Source organism: Stegodyphus dumicola, chromosome X2, assembly GCF_044657685.1.
Source record: "Stegodyphus dumicola isolate Sdum_Otavi_A_Nest chromosome X2, ASM4465768v1".
In the NCBI taxonomy this organism is placed as follows: domain Eukaryota; kingdom Metazoa; phylum Arthropoda; class Arachnida; order Araneae; family Eresidae; genus Stegodyphus; species Stegodyphus dumicola.
In genome coordinates, this window is record NC_140781.1 from 1,179,438 (window position 1) to 1,196,888 (window position 17,451).

Below are 17,451 nucleotides of genomic sequence, written 5' to 3' on the forward strand. Positions count from 1 at the left end.
GTTCTAAGGAAGATTACACAAACAACTTAAATTATTACATCCTAATTCATATAAAAACCTTAAGGTTTGTCTCGGTAATTTAGAAGGGGAAAAAGGAAGCAATTCATTTTCAGTAGACTGAATTTAAGATTTAATTTTAGGTAAAGTTCCAATTTCCAAAAGTTCTAAGGAAAATTGATAAAGCACTTATCTGTGATTTTGACGACTTGAAACGCACCCGGAAGCGTAATGGCAGACCGCACATTGAGTTGAACAGTGTTAAGCGAATTTCGCTTACTGCGCATGCTTGATGGTGTACCTTTGGCGCGGGAAGAAATATTGGCGACTAAAAGCAACTCTACGCTAGCTTATTCGTGATCTCCATGGCTGTCGAGTGTGGGCGAATGATGTGTATAACTGCCATGTTGTGGAATTTTGTTTATTAGTTATTTTAACGTTCATACCGATTGCACTTGCTTATTTTTCTAATATATGTTTCATTTTAATTTGTTTAACAGTGCATTTAATAATTGCTACCATATATTGTGCTTAATAATTCGTTATTTAGATGTAATTTGTTTACATGTTATAATTCTCAGTAATGTAAACTGGATTTTCCCGCTTAGTTTGTTAACGTATATTCGCGCTTTTATTTCTTATTTAAAAGAATTAAATAAACAGCATTTTTGAATTGTAAAATTTCTTGGAACTACTCTGATATGCGCCCTCAAGTCACCAAATTTCTCGCCAAATATTTTTGGCGAGAAACTTCACGCTGCCATATTACTATCTAAATTTTTTGTGTACATTTTGAACTTTTAGCCTAAAACGTCTCCAAAAACGCGGTTTTCGCACATGCAAAAACTACGTTTTGAACACACAATTTAGCTAAAAATCCGAAACAGAAACAAAAAATTTAGATAGCAAAAACGTAAAGTTTCTAACCAAAAATATTTGACAAGAATCCATGTACACAGCGACATGTTTTAACTTAAAAAAACATCTACGAATTGCACAATGTAGACAACGAACGAATCTACAAACTACGCACACCTCGCTTTAATAAATTAACATAACAACAATAAATTTCAAAGAATACCATGTACACAGAATCCTGTTTAAACTTAAAAAAAATTCTACGAATTGCACAATTTAGGCAATGAAGGAATCTACGATCTACGCACTCCTCGTTTTAATAAAATAACATAACAACAATAAATTTCAAATAATACCATGTACACAGAGTTCTGTTTTAACTTTAAAAAACATCTACGAATTCTACAGCCTAGACACTAAACAACAAAATAAACTAAATTTCAAACAATTTAAAAAAACAATAATAACGACAGAAATTCATACTAAAGAACCAATGAACATAACATTCTACAAAATAAGAACAAGGATAAAATCAAATGAACTTACCATGAATTAATGCGTTTTCAAATAGCAAAAATATAAATTTCATACCGCCTTTAACATGCCGCCACGTAATCACTATCGTATTTACATGACAGCCAGACACACTATCCAGAAAATTTATATTATGGTTCACAAATAAATAAAATCACAAATCCCTACTTCTATCATGCACTGCCATTAAAAATAATCTCCCAGACTCCAACTCCAACTTGCTTTATTTGCCGCGATTAACCTGCGAAATCGCAGGTTGTGTTCCGGCTATCGAACTTTGGTGCTTCTAGGAGCGCTGCAGGTAAGGAAATGCCGAACGTAGTTCTCGTGGAGACAGGATAGCAGATGCAGGGGGTGTGACCAATGTCACGTGATGAGCGATAAGACATCTGGTTGGCGATGAGGTATCCAGGCATCGTAGCGCTGTAAATCTGAAGTTTTACAGTAGTTATACATAAAATAGTACTAAATCAGTTCATAAAAGGTGTGTGATGCAGTCATAAATGCAGAAAATAAAATACGATTCCAAAAAGTATAATAGTATATGCAGGAAAAATATAAGTAATATCTTGTGGGCGTGGCTGTGTGTGTCACATGATCATCCGGCTAAGATTTCTAAACATCATTATTTACAAGTCAAATAAGTTTTTCAGAGTACTACATACTTAAAAACACAAATTATGTTGGAAAATCCTGGTTTCCACTGAGTAGAAAAGCGGCATATGGACGGAGGTGCCTGTCCTCGTGTAAAATTTCATAGTGAAATAGGTTGAAAATGTCCATATGTTGGCACTCCTTAGCGGCGTCATAAAATGCCATGTTAGTTCTTAAATATTCCACTATTGTATCCATTTTTAAATCTTCATGGAGACGTTTGTTCTTCACATACGGGTGTGCATTTGTAATAATTCTTAAAAATTGGTTTTGCACAACTTGTAATTTTTGGATTTCACCCTTCGTAGCGGTAGTCCATGCTGGCGAAGCGTACGTCATGATGGGTCGGATTGTGGCTAGATAAATAAGTCGTTTCTTGTCCAACGAAAGTTTTGAATATTTCCCTATCATAGGATATAAACATTTCATGACTTTATCCCTGATTTGTTGGATGTGATGCTGCCATGTGAGCTTGTCGTTGATGGTGATGCCCAGATATTTGGCTTGTTTCACGATAGGCACAGCCTCGTTAAAAAGATAAACACTTTGCCTGATCGGAACATTTTTCTTCCTTTTCCTTATGCGATTTTTGAGCGTTAATTCGTATCTTCCAATATCCACACCATTGTTCTATGGAGGGAATAGTGTCTTGGAGTCTCCGAATAGCATGATTGATGTTAGCAGACTTCACTGCCAGGGCAGTGTCGTCTGCATAACAGGCTAGCATAGAATTATGATTTAAATGCAATCTTGGAAAGTCTGAAACGTAGAATAGATAGAGTATAGGGCCAGTCACAGAACCCTGTGGAACACCGCTAGTTATTATTTTAGTGCTGGATAATTCATTTTTTACCGAGACTCTGAATGTCCGATCCCTGATAAAAGAATGGATTAGCAGAATGAGTTCTCTGTCCAGTTGAAGGTCAATTAATTTAGCAATTAAGCCCTCATGCCAGACGCGGTCGAATGCTTTCGCCACGTCTAGCATGAGTAGAGCAACATTAAGTTTGCAGTGCAGAGCTGCACCAGCGAATTCGGTTATTCGGACAAGTTGCTTCGTTATTGAGAGGTGAGCACGGAACCCAAATTGTTCCGGCGGAAGATGCTGAAAATATGGTTTCAGTCTATTCAGGATAATTCTCTCAAAAATTTTGCTTAAGCCCGGCAGTAGACTAATAGGACGATATCCGTCTGGTCGGGTGTGATCTTTAATCGGTTTAGGTAGTAAAATAATTTTAGCAATTTTCCAAGGTGTTGGAAAGTAAGAAAGAGCAAGACAAGCATTAAAAATACTTGTCAGGCTGCAGATGATGTTAGGCGGCAAATTTTTAATTGCTGTATTGCTGATTTCATCAATTCCTGGAGATTTCTTTTGTCTCAGGTGTTTGATAATATTAGTCGTTTCAGTAGGAGTGGCATATTTAATTGGAAGTCTGACTGAAGGGGCGTTGAGCGAATCCCTCACTCGTAGGAGGGTCTTTAATTCGAAATCAGAGTCATTTGGCCAATCATTTGGCGAGAACTGTTCTTGGAGGTGTGCTGCGAAGATTTCTGCCTTTTCCTGATTGGAGATGGCAATATTACCTCTGTCATAGAGGGGTCGATTACTTGTGAAGGAGGTTTTAAAATTTTTGATTAAAGACCAGAATGTACCTTCTCTAGAATCCAGATTTAACATTTTATCATCCCATAGTTCTTCTTTGAAGGTTTTAATGGCCTTCTGAATTTGCTTATTTTTACGATTTATTTCACGTTTAAGTGCCGGGTCCCACGTTAAATGATAACATTTCCTGAGTTTATTTCGCTCTCTCATAAGCTGTCGTATATTAAGGGGCAGTCTGAAAGCCTTATCACGATTAGTAATTTCAGTACTGGCTTCCTTAATTGCACCTTGAATGCTTTCACTTAAGGCATTAATTACAGTGTTTATGCCTTGTTTGGTATTGAGATTTTGCAGTCGAGGAGGTGAATTTTTCATGATATTGCTGAAGAGATTCCAATTCGTAATTCGCTTAGTAGAGAACTCAGAAGTTTTTGTCACTCCTAATGTTGCGATTACAGGGAGGTGGTCAGAGGACAATTCATGAAATACTTCCATTGCAACGGGGATAGTTGTTGTAGTGACTGCAATGTCTAGTATATCAGAAAATTCAATTCTATTATGAAGCCGCGTGTATTCTGGTGGGGCATGTAGCGCCACCGGATGCTGTAAAATATATTCATGGAGAATTTTACCATTTAGGTTTGTTCGACGACAGTTCCAGTCTATATGCTTAGCATTAAAGTCCCCGGCAGCAAGGGTAGGTATGTCATCCGGTAGAATGCTATTTAGAAAATTAGCACATAGTCTATTCGTAGGAGGGTTATACACAGCACAAAAATTGATGTTATTAAACACAGGAAGAGTGACACACACAGTAGTTTGCTCACAATTAAAATTTCTTGAATCAGATATAAGACAAGATGCATAATTACGTTTCACATATATTGCCACACCACCACCTCTGTGTGAAAGTCTATCACAGCGGTATGAATTATAATTTGCAATTCTCAGGCGTTGGCATGGTTTTGCATGAGTCTCTGATATGATTGCAATGTCAATATCATGCTCACTTAAAAAATGGTGCAGTTCAGTAATTTTGGTGGGTAGCCCGCAGGCATTCCATATCATTATTTGTACGGGAGTACACTTTTTCATGTAATTAGCCATTAACAGGGGCTGCAGGAGTATGATCTTGAGATACGTTTGATTTTGCCATCAGAGTAAATCCAGTTTCTTTTAGAGCAGAGACAAGCATACGTAGCTCAGCTGCAACTTGTTTTGCTTCAGTTAGAAATTCAGGAGCGAGGCCGGTGTTTAAAGCTTGTGCATAAGTTTTATTATGCACTACCCGATCAGAGAACGTTTTCACAGCCGGAGTGGTTTTTGGTTTTGGAAAACGCACACATAATCTGTAGTTAGCTGTATGACCTATCTCATGACAATTGGCACATTTAGGCGGAGTTGCCTTATCCTTGTCACAGTTAAATGATTCATGAGGTTCACCGCAACGAACACAACGTGGTTCGTGATTGCAGTGCGATTGGGCGTGATGGAACCCTTGACAGCGATAACACTGCAAGGGTCCCTTACGGCCACGGTATCTCTCAACACTAATCTTCATTCCCAGCACAAATTTTAACTGGTGTATCTCCTTGTTTTTCTCCTTGCGGGTGAGAGTAACGAGAAACAGGGGAAGCTTAATAACTTCTCCGTTACGCCTGATAGTGAGTTGGTTGACCCGCACGACATCGAGTCCATGTTCTTTTAGATCCATCATAATTTCCTCAGGGTCCATGTAAGACGGGAGGTTACGTATCACAGCTTTTATATGTTTAGATTCGGGAAGCGCATAGCAGTGATACCTGATGCCTTCTTCTTCTAATACTTTTACCATTTCCCGATAAATGGTGGGCAATTTCACTTTAATCTTGATTCCGTCCTTCATGTTTTCTCCATAGAAATCGTGCAGAGAAAAATTCTTATTATTAAACAGCGTTTTTAAGTCATTCCATGTGAATCTGCTGTCTTTGATTATAATCGGCGGCACTTTTCTCGCACTGTTGATCGGAGCGTTCTGATTGGTTGGAGGTGTCTGCACTGGGACGGGGTCTGTGTCCATATTCTGTTGCGGAGTGAAATCAGCAACAGGGTGAGTCTTTGGAATTTCAGGAGCAGTCGCAGCAGCCAGGGGTGCAACAGCTTTTTTCGCAGGTTTTCTGGTGCGTCTGGTTCTGTCTCCTTTGGGTTCTCCATCGGAGTCAGAGCTGACATCTAAAGCCTTGTATTTTGTAAAGTCCTCATCCGACCTGGCGGGACTCTCAGCACGTCGAGCGTTGATCTTTGGGAGAGGCGGGAAGCCAGGGTTGTCATCAGTTTTGGTCTTAGCACGGTCGTCCTGTGTTCTGGAGTTCACAAATTCCTGGTCAGCAAGAGCTCGGAATTTTTTGAACAAATTCAGGTCTCTTGTTTCTTCAGGGGTAAGGAAACCTTTGTCTTCTTGACGGAGTTCCAGCTGAGTAATCTCAGTTGCAATGAAGTCCAGGAAACGTTCCATGATGCCGGTTGATGAAGTAGTGAAATGCAGAAAGTCTATGCTTAAAAAGCATAGGGTAAAAGCAGGTCGTTTTACAGCATACTAAACATAGTGGTTTGCATGCTGACCTGAATGCACAATCGAGAAAGCACAGCAGTTTCTCAGTCACAATAGTCAAACTCAGAAAAACGAGAGGTTAATACTGCAGAACAGCGAAAACGCAGAGCGAGGGGACGAGCACCTTCACGCTCAGGAGCAAGCAATCTCACTGATGACTCTGATAAATCTCCCAGACCCTCTTTCCACACTTCCAAATACCCACTACCCCTCAACAGGATAGCCACAATCATATTTCCTTTTGCCGAACTTCAATTCAACAACTACCATTTTATCTTTCCCTCCCATCTTCTCAGACACAGAGGCGAACCAACAAGCTCCAGCGAATGATTTTTCAACGTCAACAGGGTTGCCATAGAACACGCAATTGCGCCAAAAACCAGCGCAGAACACATATCGCCACATTTGGTGAAATTAGGGCGTATATTAGAGTTGTACCAATTTCTTCAATGTTATTTGCAAACACTTGCTATATTTTTTACGTATGTCCGTGTTTCTTTACGTATGTACGAATGGAACGTATGGTAAATTCTGAGTTGTTTTTATTCCTTAAAAGTGTAATGAATAAATTTTCAACTAATATATCCTAAATTTCAGTCTTTTGAGCGAAAATTCGTACAGTTCCAAAGTAAAGTGCAGAATTTCATAAGTATAACATATTACATTTTGAATGCAAACACTGCTTCACATTATTTCGTAATAATTATTTACATCTCCTCTATCTATGCCTGTATCAATTTTTTTCATCGGGTTATTTGTCAATTTATCCTGGTAGAATTAGAAATATATTATTAAAAAACTTTTTTCCTGTATCATCTGCAAGGAACAGAAATTTAAAGCGATGAATTATTGGAATGAATTTTAGTCAGCATTTGAAGTTATTTAGAATTCCACTGCAGTGGAAAATATGTTATTTAGATTTCTGTTGCATTAAAAATTATTTAAAAGCTGCATAGAAATATTATTTTGAAATGCAAACATTTTAAGTACCAAAATTAAAAGTATTTAAAAGGTAGCTATTGTCATTGATGATAGATTAATTGACTTGTCAAGGGAAACAAACCAAGTCTTCAGTACATAAACAATATATTTTTTATTCTGGGGGGGTGAACATTGTTATTAATGGTGATATAATCAAATAAATAACAAAGAATCTGCAAGTGAAACGTATTTTACCATTTCTTTGAATTTAGATATTTTTACGAATATTCCAAGCATTTAAAAGAAATATATTTCACAATATTTTACATATTTTGTAACTGTGAATGTATTTGTAGTTCCGGAAGTTCTGAATATTTGCAGAAACACATATTTCGGTCTATGATTTAGCTGGCTTCGTAAGTTAAGAAATAAATTTTTCTTTAATATTAACAAATGATTTTATATTCATAAGAAATTGGTACATTTGTAATTCCCCCCAAAAATTCTTTAAGACTAGCAAATACGTACATAAATTTGATTTCCCCCAGTATATGTGACGAGTACGTTCCATTAGACTTCGTGATTATTTTGTAACAGCTCTACTTATTGCCAAAATTGGATCTTTATGCATATATATATATAATGCATACAACATACATGCAAAGTTATGATAGCTGTTAATATATCATAATTGACTACACATTACAAATATTGTTTCTCTTTCAAGACATGTACTTTCAAATGTTTTCATAACAACTTCTGTATTTATTTAGAATTGCCATGAATTTCGGTCTTGACGAGTCTTCGACCCGAGGGTCTTTACTCCTACATTATTTCCCCTACTGGGGCAGTCTTGGTACGCATAAATTTTCCTTAAAAAAGGAGCATGTTAACATCTTTAAGAACAGGAGGAAGGCGAGCGTGTCACCATCTATTGACGGTGGAAGTAATAAGCGTTTTGGAGTTTAATAAGCAGGACGAACGTAGTAGAGGTTACCGCAATTGTAAGGATGAAAGTGAAATTGTTGCATAAGAGAAAATGAGTATATCAAGTGTGGTGAACGTAGCAAAGTGGTGAGGAGAGTAATATTATCCATATGGTCACTGGAGGTGAAATTAAAATTTTTTTGCAGGTCACGTGATGCGATATATACAAGTCCTTTGCGGTTTAAAGTTCTGCTGAGGATCGAACCCTGAATGCTATGAGTAGCGAAGTAGTGAGGGGTGACCGCTCGGCTATGAAGCTCTTATTTAGTTAGAAAAAATTCTACTAATAAAATACTACACACAGAAATATTTTTAAAATGGTGTTTAAGAATGCTGTTTATTTTTCAGAGACACAGTAACAATTTAACTGGTTATAACCTTAACAGAGCAGAGATGTCAAACAGAAGAAGAAATGCTCCAATGCCAAATTAAAATATTTGATCATAAAACAAATGTAATTGCAGTTAACTTATTTTCGAACTTGAAGATTGATTATCAAGTATAATTTAATGTTTAATAAAAGAATTTCATGAAAACAACCTAAATTGGAAGTACAATGAAAATAGTAGATTTTATTTTACCAAGATAGCTTAGTACAATGATTTTGTCAATGTATTCGTTATGTTTATTTATGGGAAATTAACAGAATGTAACCTATGTTATGAATATAAAGGTAATTTTTATTTTTAACTCTCGCTAATTAAATATAAAACATTTACAAAAGTTTGAATATTTGGTGTAAAATTCGATTTTTCATTATTAAGATTAAATGCCCTTTCCACCGATTACTTTTCTTGATTTAATAAATCTCCTTTTGGTCTTTCTTACACCTTATACGAGTTTCACCCACTTTGGTAATGTATACTGCGTGAGAACTCTGGAAAACTTAAGCGACTTCTCGTTATGTTTTGGAAATTACAACAGAGGTTTGGAATATGTGTAAAAAAAAACCTTTTTATAGACATTTTATGTATCATCATTAGTTATGAGGGCAGAATATTTGTGGTCTTCACCTTGCAAAATCATGAGGAACATTTTAATAATATAGGAAAATTTCATATAATGGCTAGTAGCTGAAGTGAATGAAATGAGTATTTTAAATTCACTAGAAATTTAGGGTCGTGTAATGTTTAAATATTTCAAGTTTTGGAAGAAACTATTTAAAATGTCTTCTTTTTTGGGGATGGGTTGCTTTAACTGCTTTTGGGCTACAGATTTCAGCCATATAATCTCATAAATAGCATTTAAAGATTAATTTTTTAACCCAGGCAGATCATATTTCCTCATATGAAATTATTGTTCAAAATTTATTCACTGCCTTACTTATTCATTACACACAATATATTCATATACTAATTAATCATATATTAATACAATATTCAAATACTAATAATTAAATCCTTAAAAAAATGTTCCTCTATTAAAAGGAAAAACATTTTAAAATGTCCAATTGAGCAGTATTTGTTTTACCTCAAAATATGTCACTATTGTATTATTTTTCAAATTCGTTATTAATACATGAATTAAGTAAACTCAAGTATTATTTAGAATCGAGGATTAGTGATATGGGATGTTTAGAATGTTCAGGGTTTTATGGAAAAGTACTACTGAATGGTAAAAAGGTTTATTAAAATTCAAATACAGTGATTCAATGATGTAATATATACACATATAATTAATATGCACAACAAACGATTATTGTATGAAATGCATGACAGAGCAAGAATGAAAACATACATGAATTTACAATAACATAAGCTGCAAAATAAACAGAATACAAGAAAACTCACATAAATTTACAATAATATGAAACAATTAAGTGTTATGAGTAATAATATTAGTCAGATTTTTCCTTATAGTTAAATCTTCATTTTCATTGCTCTTTTAATATCTTGTGTTGGTGGTTGGCCTGCACGCATTCTTTAAGCGATAATCTCTGTGGCACTTCATCAAACCCTAAATTGTTGAAACAAACATTACCAAATGCTAACTTGTAATGACATTAATACATGCATCATAACAAATACACAATGAATATTAAGAAAATGTTAATGTACCAATATTTCTTGGTTCAGTAGTATCAATTCTTGAAATATCATAAAAGAGGAATTAGACATTTTTGATTAAACATTCAATTATACATCTGTCAATTTCAGTGTTATCGTGTGGCACCAGGGTAACTATGCGAGACACACTAATCCCCTCGAAGATTTCTGATTTACAAAATAATTTTGGCAGTAACTTGTAAAGGTTAAAAAAATATTATCAAAAAGATACAATTCTTAAGTAATTACATATATTTTGCAGAAATACTTTGGAACTGTTTGAGCTGGTATTCGTGAGAATCCTTGATTAATTTTTTTGAATGCAGAATAGTTTAACTGAGAAACAACAGAATGCAGCCAAATGATATCCCTAAGTATTATTTCATTTCACTTTCTAATGCATGCATAATAGCATTAATTAAGAATTTAATAAAAACATTAAAAATAATTACATGAAGCAAGATCTCTAAAATTTCAAAATTGCATATAATTAAAATCTAGTTTAATATCTGCAATATATTTTTAACTCATCATATTTTCATAAATTTAACTTTACAATCTAAGACTAATTACAATAAAGCATACTTTATGACACAAGAATATGAACTTCCAGATAATGTGTATCATTTAGTCTGAGATTGAAAACTATGGTAGGAAACATTCTGGAAAACCACATTTAATATGTTTTAAACTATTTTATTTTCCTAGATAATCTCATTAAAATTATTAAATGTTCATCAATCATTTCGTCAATTTCTGTTACCTGCCAGCGAGGTAGAATGTATTCACCAAGACACAAAGAATATGTATTACATACATGTAAAATATAGAAAATACAGTGGCGTTGCTCTGCGCGAGCATGCAACCTATAATTAACTTACTGCAGTTTCAGGATCTTATCCTAGACCAGTACTTTCAAGAACATTCTGGCATGTTATATAACCGCTAGTACACATACTGAATACGTGCCATTTTTCGTCAGACTGCTTTCTTCTACCGCTGCTACAAGACCTTGCAGCTGCTCCTCCCATCTTGTTCTTTCTTTTGTTAAAGCAGATATGACGTAAGTAGTTAGGATTTGAGTATCCCTGCACCCCGGAAGTGCTGTCGACCTTCAAAAGTACTTGGATGTAGTAGTAGGCGGTAATGTAGGCGAGACTGTTTGTCATATACTATGTTTTTCTAAAATAGTGCGTTAAATGAAGGATGAGAGGCTTGTAAAAAAAAAAAAGAAAAGAAAAAGGGAAATGATTTAATTAAAATTCACGAGTCGAATGTAATATGCGCATTTGAAAGGGTTGATTTCAGTTGAGTGGGCTGGGATAATATTCTGCATTGCTAAATTAGGAACGAGATGGTCGCTTTTCCTTGAGAAAGGTTAGATCAAGGTTAAGATTTTGAGGGGGAGGGGAAAGTAGTATTTGATGAAATACGTGTTTTGAAAGCGTAAACATCCTGTAAGCGCACAAGGAGAGACTTGTGAAACTCTCACTTGATCATTACATTTCGAAGCGGTGAGGTTGGTGCTATCATCCTCCATAAGGATTACAATGGAAGCTCGTAAGGGTGAGTGAAACGTAAGGTTTTTTTTTTTTTTTTTTTTTTTTTTTTTTTTTTGTGTGTGTGTGTGTGTGTGTTATTGTTCTTTTATTGTTAAATACTTTCTGCGATAAATGTTAAGCATAAAATTATAATTAAAATTAGTTTATTTTCAAACGCAAACGTAGATGTGTTGACACGTTGGGGGATGTGCAGCCGTCGGAAGATCTTATTTTAAACCTCGCTCCAGAGGAAGGCGAAACCTCCCGCAAAAAACTCAAAAAAATTAAAATATACATTGGAAAAAATGTTTCAATAGAAACTTGTGACTTCAAAAATGTCAATTATGTTTCATTTGTAAGGGTGTATCCCGAAACCGCCGCCACCCCCAAAAGATTTAATATAAATATGAATTGTATTGATCGTATAATCGAAGCTTTGGGGGTGATTAAGAGTCACTGTATGTAAAATTAAAAAAAAAAAAAAAGATATCAAAATGCTGATTTTGCTGGAAAGCGGTAGTGGAAGTTAGTAAATTAATGTGAATTTTATATAATATTGTAAACAAAAAAGTTCCATTCCAAAGTTATTTTAAACCTCGCTCCAGAGGAAGGCGAAACCTCCCGCAAAAAACTCAAAAATATTAAAATATACATTGGAAAAAATGTTTCAATAGAAACTTGTGACTTCAAAAATGTCAATTATGTTTCATTTGTAAGGGTGTATCCCGAAACCGCCGCCACCCCCAAAAGATTTAATATAAATATGAATTGTATTGATCGTATAATCGAAGCTTTGGGGGTGATTAAGAGTCACTGTATGTAAAATTAAAAAAAAAAAAAAAAGATATCAAAATGCTGATTTTGCTGGAAAGCGGTAGTGGAAGTTAGTAAATTAATGTGAATTTTATATAATATTGTAAACAAAAAAGTTCCATTATTTATTTATTATTTTTTTCAAATGATGAATTTTATTCAGTTAGCGCAAGCCCACCGAGGCTATTTGCGCACTTTAAGAACAACATTCGATGCTTCTCAGAAAGATCCGTATGAGATATTCAGAACGGCACGCCCTGCCATATACAACATTTTAAATACTAGATCGAGTTTAAGACTCAGGATTTTAATATGTTTGAAAATATGTTTTGAGAAACTGGGGAAAGATGAAAAAGAAATTAATCAGTGTTTTTATTTTTGTTCTCATTGCGAAAGGATTTTATCCTCTAACCAAATCTACGAAAGCATTGACAGATGCTTTAAAAAGATTTTAAATTTGATAGATAATTTTGTGCGTAATGGAAGCGGGTGGAAAATAAAAAAGTTAGAGTACCTTGACTTAACACGTTGGAAACTATCGAGAAAATCGCGGTGGTTGTAAAAACATCGCTTTACCGACGGGATTATAAAATAGAAAAGCGTTGTTAAATATCAAATGTGGTGACGACAATTGTTTTTTATATTCTGTTGCCGCAAGTGTTTTTCCGAAATTCACTAGAAATCCTCAGAAGGCTTACTTGTATAAAAAGGATATATCACGTTTTAAATTAGGATCCCTCAAATTTCCCTTAGCGTTAGGCGATGTAAAAATGTTTGAAAACCTGAACGATGTATCCATAAACGTGTATGGATATGAGGAAAATGAAATATTACCTTTGCAATTAAGTGAAAAGCGAAATGCGACAAAAACAGTAGATTTGCTATATTTTCAAAAACATTTCTTTTGTATTCGAAATTTTAATCGTCTATTACACGCAAACGAAAAACGAGTAAATTTTTTTTGTAAAACTTGTTTAAGTGGGTTTCAGAGAAGGGAAACGTTAGAGTATCACAAAACTCTTTGCAATGAAAACAAACCGCAGAAAGTTAGCATTCCTAAAAACACACTTCTTAAATTTACAAATTTAATGAAAATGCATTATTATCCTTTTTGTGTCTTTACTGATTTTGAATGCCTCACGCGCAAGATTCAAACTGCGTTTCCTTCTCCGCAACAGAGTCATACTACCCCAATTGAACAGCATATTCCTATTAGTTATACCCTAATAGTTACTGACGTGGAAGACAAGATTATTTTTCATGAATATTTTTGCGGAGAGAATGTAATGGAACATTTTTTCACAACGTTGAGCGAAATCAAATCTAAAATTTTGCAAAAGATGAAAGAGTGTTTACCGATGCAGGAGACGTCGGAAAAAAGTTACGATTCAAATATATGTCATATATGTTTGAATCCTTTTTAGAAGGCGATGTTCGGGTCAGAGATCACTGCCACTGGAGTGATGGGCATGTGAGAGGTCTTGCACATCGCTCCTGTAATTTGAATTTTAAAGTGTCATACTACATTCCGGTGGTAATTCATAATTTCAGGAATTATGATAGTCACCTGTTACTAAAACACATGCCGAAAATGTATGCAAATAAAGTTAACATTATTCCGGTGAATTTGGAAAAATTCACCATGTTTACAATAGATGAAATGAAATTTATTGATTCGTTTCAATTTTTAGATGCGTCTTTGGACACTTTGGTGTCGAATTTGAAAACGTCACAACACGAATTTAAATTGTTTAATGCATTTTTTGAGAAAAATCCCCAACGATAATTGTTATTGCGGAAAGGCGTATTTCCTTACTATTTATAACGGCTGCCGAATTAACGTGGAATGCCGGACTAAAAGCGTCCAAAATTGAATTAGAGCTTCTAGGAGATGTGAATCAATGCATTTGGTTTGAAAACGAAATGCGAGGAGGTATTTGTTTTCTGGGTAGACGTTATGCTCTTGCAAATAATCCTTATATCCCCGAGAGTTATAAACCCGATTTACCACACAGCTATATCTTAGCCTTAGACGCAAATAATCTATACGGGTGTGTAATGAGCCAGCCCCTGCCATTGGGAGGTTTTTACTGGTTAAAGGAAAATGAGGTGAAGGCGTTTGATATTTTGTCTTGTGTTGAAGACGGTGATGTGGGGTATATTATCGAATCCGATCTGTTATATCCCTCCCATCTGCATGACCAACACAATGATTTACCGTTAGCACCGGAACATTTTGAACTCACTTTTGACATGCTATCGCCTTACGCCAAAACCCTGAGCAAAAAATTTCAGTTAGAGACGACACTTCCATGCAAAAAATTATTACCCAATTTTTTTGGAAAAAAAAAAAAAAAAAAAAAAAAAAAAAAAAAAACTACATCGCTCATTATTTAAATCTAAAGTTTTACGTAGAACAGGGTTTAATAATTAAGAAAATTCATAGAATTTTAGCTTTCAAACGACGAGCGTGGCTTAAAGAATACATTGCTTTCAATAATATGAAAAGACAAAATGCGTCTAGCGAATTTGAAAAATCTTTCTTTAAAAAGATGAATAACGCTTTCTATGGAGAAACCTGTCAAAATGTTAGGAAACGTATTCGCGTACAGGGCGTTTTTAGTGAGGAACAATGCCAAAAAAAGTTAAACAGTCCTCTGCTGGAATATTTTGAAATAATAAATGAAAATTTTTCAGTTTTCAAAATGAAAAATCCAAATTTGTGTCTAGATAAACCGATTTATATAGGTTTCAACGTTTTAGAATTAGCGAAGTTGCACATGTATAAATTATTCTATTCCCATTTTAAACACTTTTACAAAGAAAAATGCGAGTTGTTATACACAGATACAGATTCTTTGTATCTCTATATAACAACTGAAGATGTATATAGTGATTTAAAAACGAATTTTTTAAATATTTTTGATTGCAGTAATTTCGAACCCAATCATATAATGTTTAATGAAGAAAACCGTGGAAAACTGGGATTTCTAAAAAGTGAGACGCTCACCCCTATATCGGAATTTGTGGGTTTGAAATGCAAAATGTACGCATTTCGTTTCGGTGATACTGTTAAAAAGACCGCGAAAGGAATCAAAAGGAGCGCGCTCAAAAACATTGGATTTGAAACGTATAAAAACGTTTTCGAAAATGCTTCCCTAATTAGGAATTCTCAATATTCAATCATTTCAAAAAAGCACGAACTGCAAACGATTTTTCAAAATAAAGCTAGCCTCTCGGGATATTATGACAAAAAATATTTGTTAGATGATGGAATTCAATCATTGTCTTATGGTCACTATAACACGCGTGAAGAAGACATTAAAAAAATAATGGAACTTTTTTGTAACATTTTATTGTAGAGTGTGACATTGTATTTTTGCAACTTATATTTTTTATGCTAATGATCGACAAAAACCAAAAATGTGTTTCCCTCCCATAGAATACCCAGAAGATACGGCTTTATTTCAACCAATTTCTTTGCAAGATATGTGTATTCAAACTATTTTATCTTCGATATTATGTATAGCTGAACTGTATAATGTAGAACTGAATATTCCTCGTACGATTTTAAGAGATATAATAGAGAAAGGTCGATTCTGGATTGATTTTGAAAGTAGTTTCTCCTTAGAGAACAGAGATGTATTTTGGGATGAAAGTTTAACTCTCTATGAAAGAATTCGATTTAATAAATGGTTTTCTAAACAATTTATTGCCTGGTTTTTCTTAGATGATGATGTTATATTTCTTTTACACCTAAAGATTGCACATATCACATTTGTAAAACATGTAATTGTTCAAAATAATGAGTCTAATATTTATTTGAAAAGCTGCAACAAATGTTTAGAATTGTGGTTACGATGTCAACCAGACACTACCAGAACGAAATGTAAAATTTTCAGAAAATTCAATCATTTCTTATGTTATAATGAAAGGGATACCCTTTCTTATATGCGAAATGAAGATAACTGGTGTGAGATATGTAAGCAAAGTCCTCTGTATTTCATTTGCGACGAGAATTCATGCTGCATTTCTTTTGGAAACTTGATACACGAATGTCCCCGAATTAACCATGATCACTGTTATAATAATTGCTATGGAGGTTATGTAGAAAACTTTTCTTTTAACTGTCGAATATGAACAAAAATACTGATACATTATGGCAATATTCTGATTAATCATTTTTATTTTATAAACACCCCCTCCATGTATGTATCGACGAAAAAGAGGGGGGGAGGGAAAGAAAATTTTGTTGATATTTAATGATTCCATTTATGTTTGTAATAATGTGAAATGTACTTTTTGTTTCATTTGATTACTTATTGTATTATCAATATAACATCTCACATGGTGTAATGAAAATAATGGGTTAGTTCCCATATTGGATTTACATCGAAAAATCGTTTTGATTTTTTTTTAAATGTTCATTTTAATTTTTGGTACCTTTATATATTTTACAACAGTAATATGTTTTTTGTTTCATTTGATTTTTTCATTGTATCATGCATACAAGAATTATTATTTTGTATTAAGCTTCTGTAATCCTTTGGGAAAAAAAAATAAAAAAAATGGACCTTATCCAAGAGGTCCGGTTTTAGTATCTTCTTGGAGGAATTTACATTTTATTAATTTCTTCAAGGCAGATGCTTTTACCGGAAAACAAAACAGTGGAATAGAAAAATGCAGCTCATAAATAAGTGAAAAATGTATTATTTATCTAAATATGATATTTTTTTTCAGAGACCGAAAAAAATTGCATTTGAAAGAAAAAAATCCTTTTTATTGATCAAATTGTTTGTGTTACACACAAGTGCGATGTAATTCTCGCACAATAGCATCATCATTCAGAATAACAAAGTAAGCAATTTTAATTACATAGCTTTCATCTCTTATACATTCACTTTCATA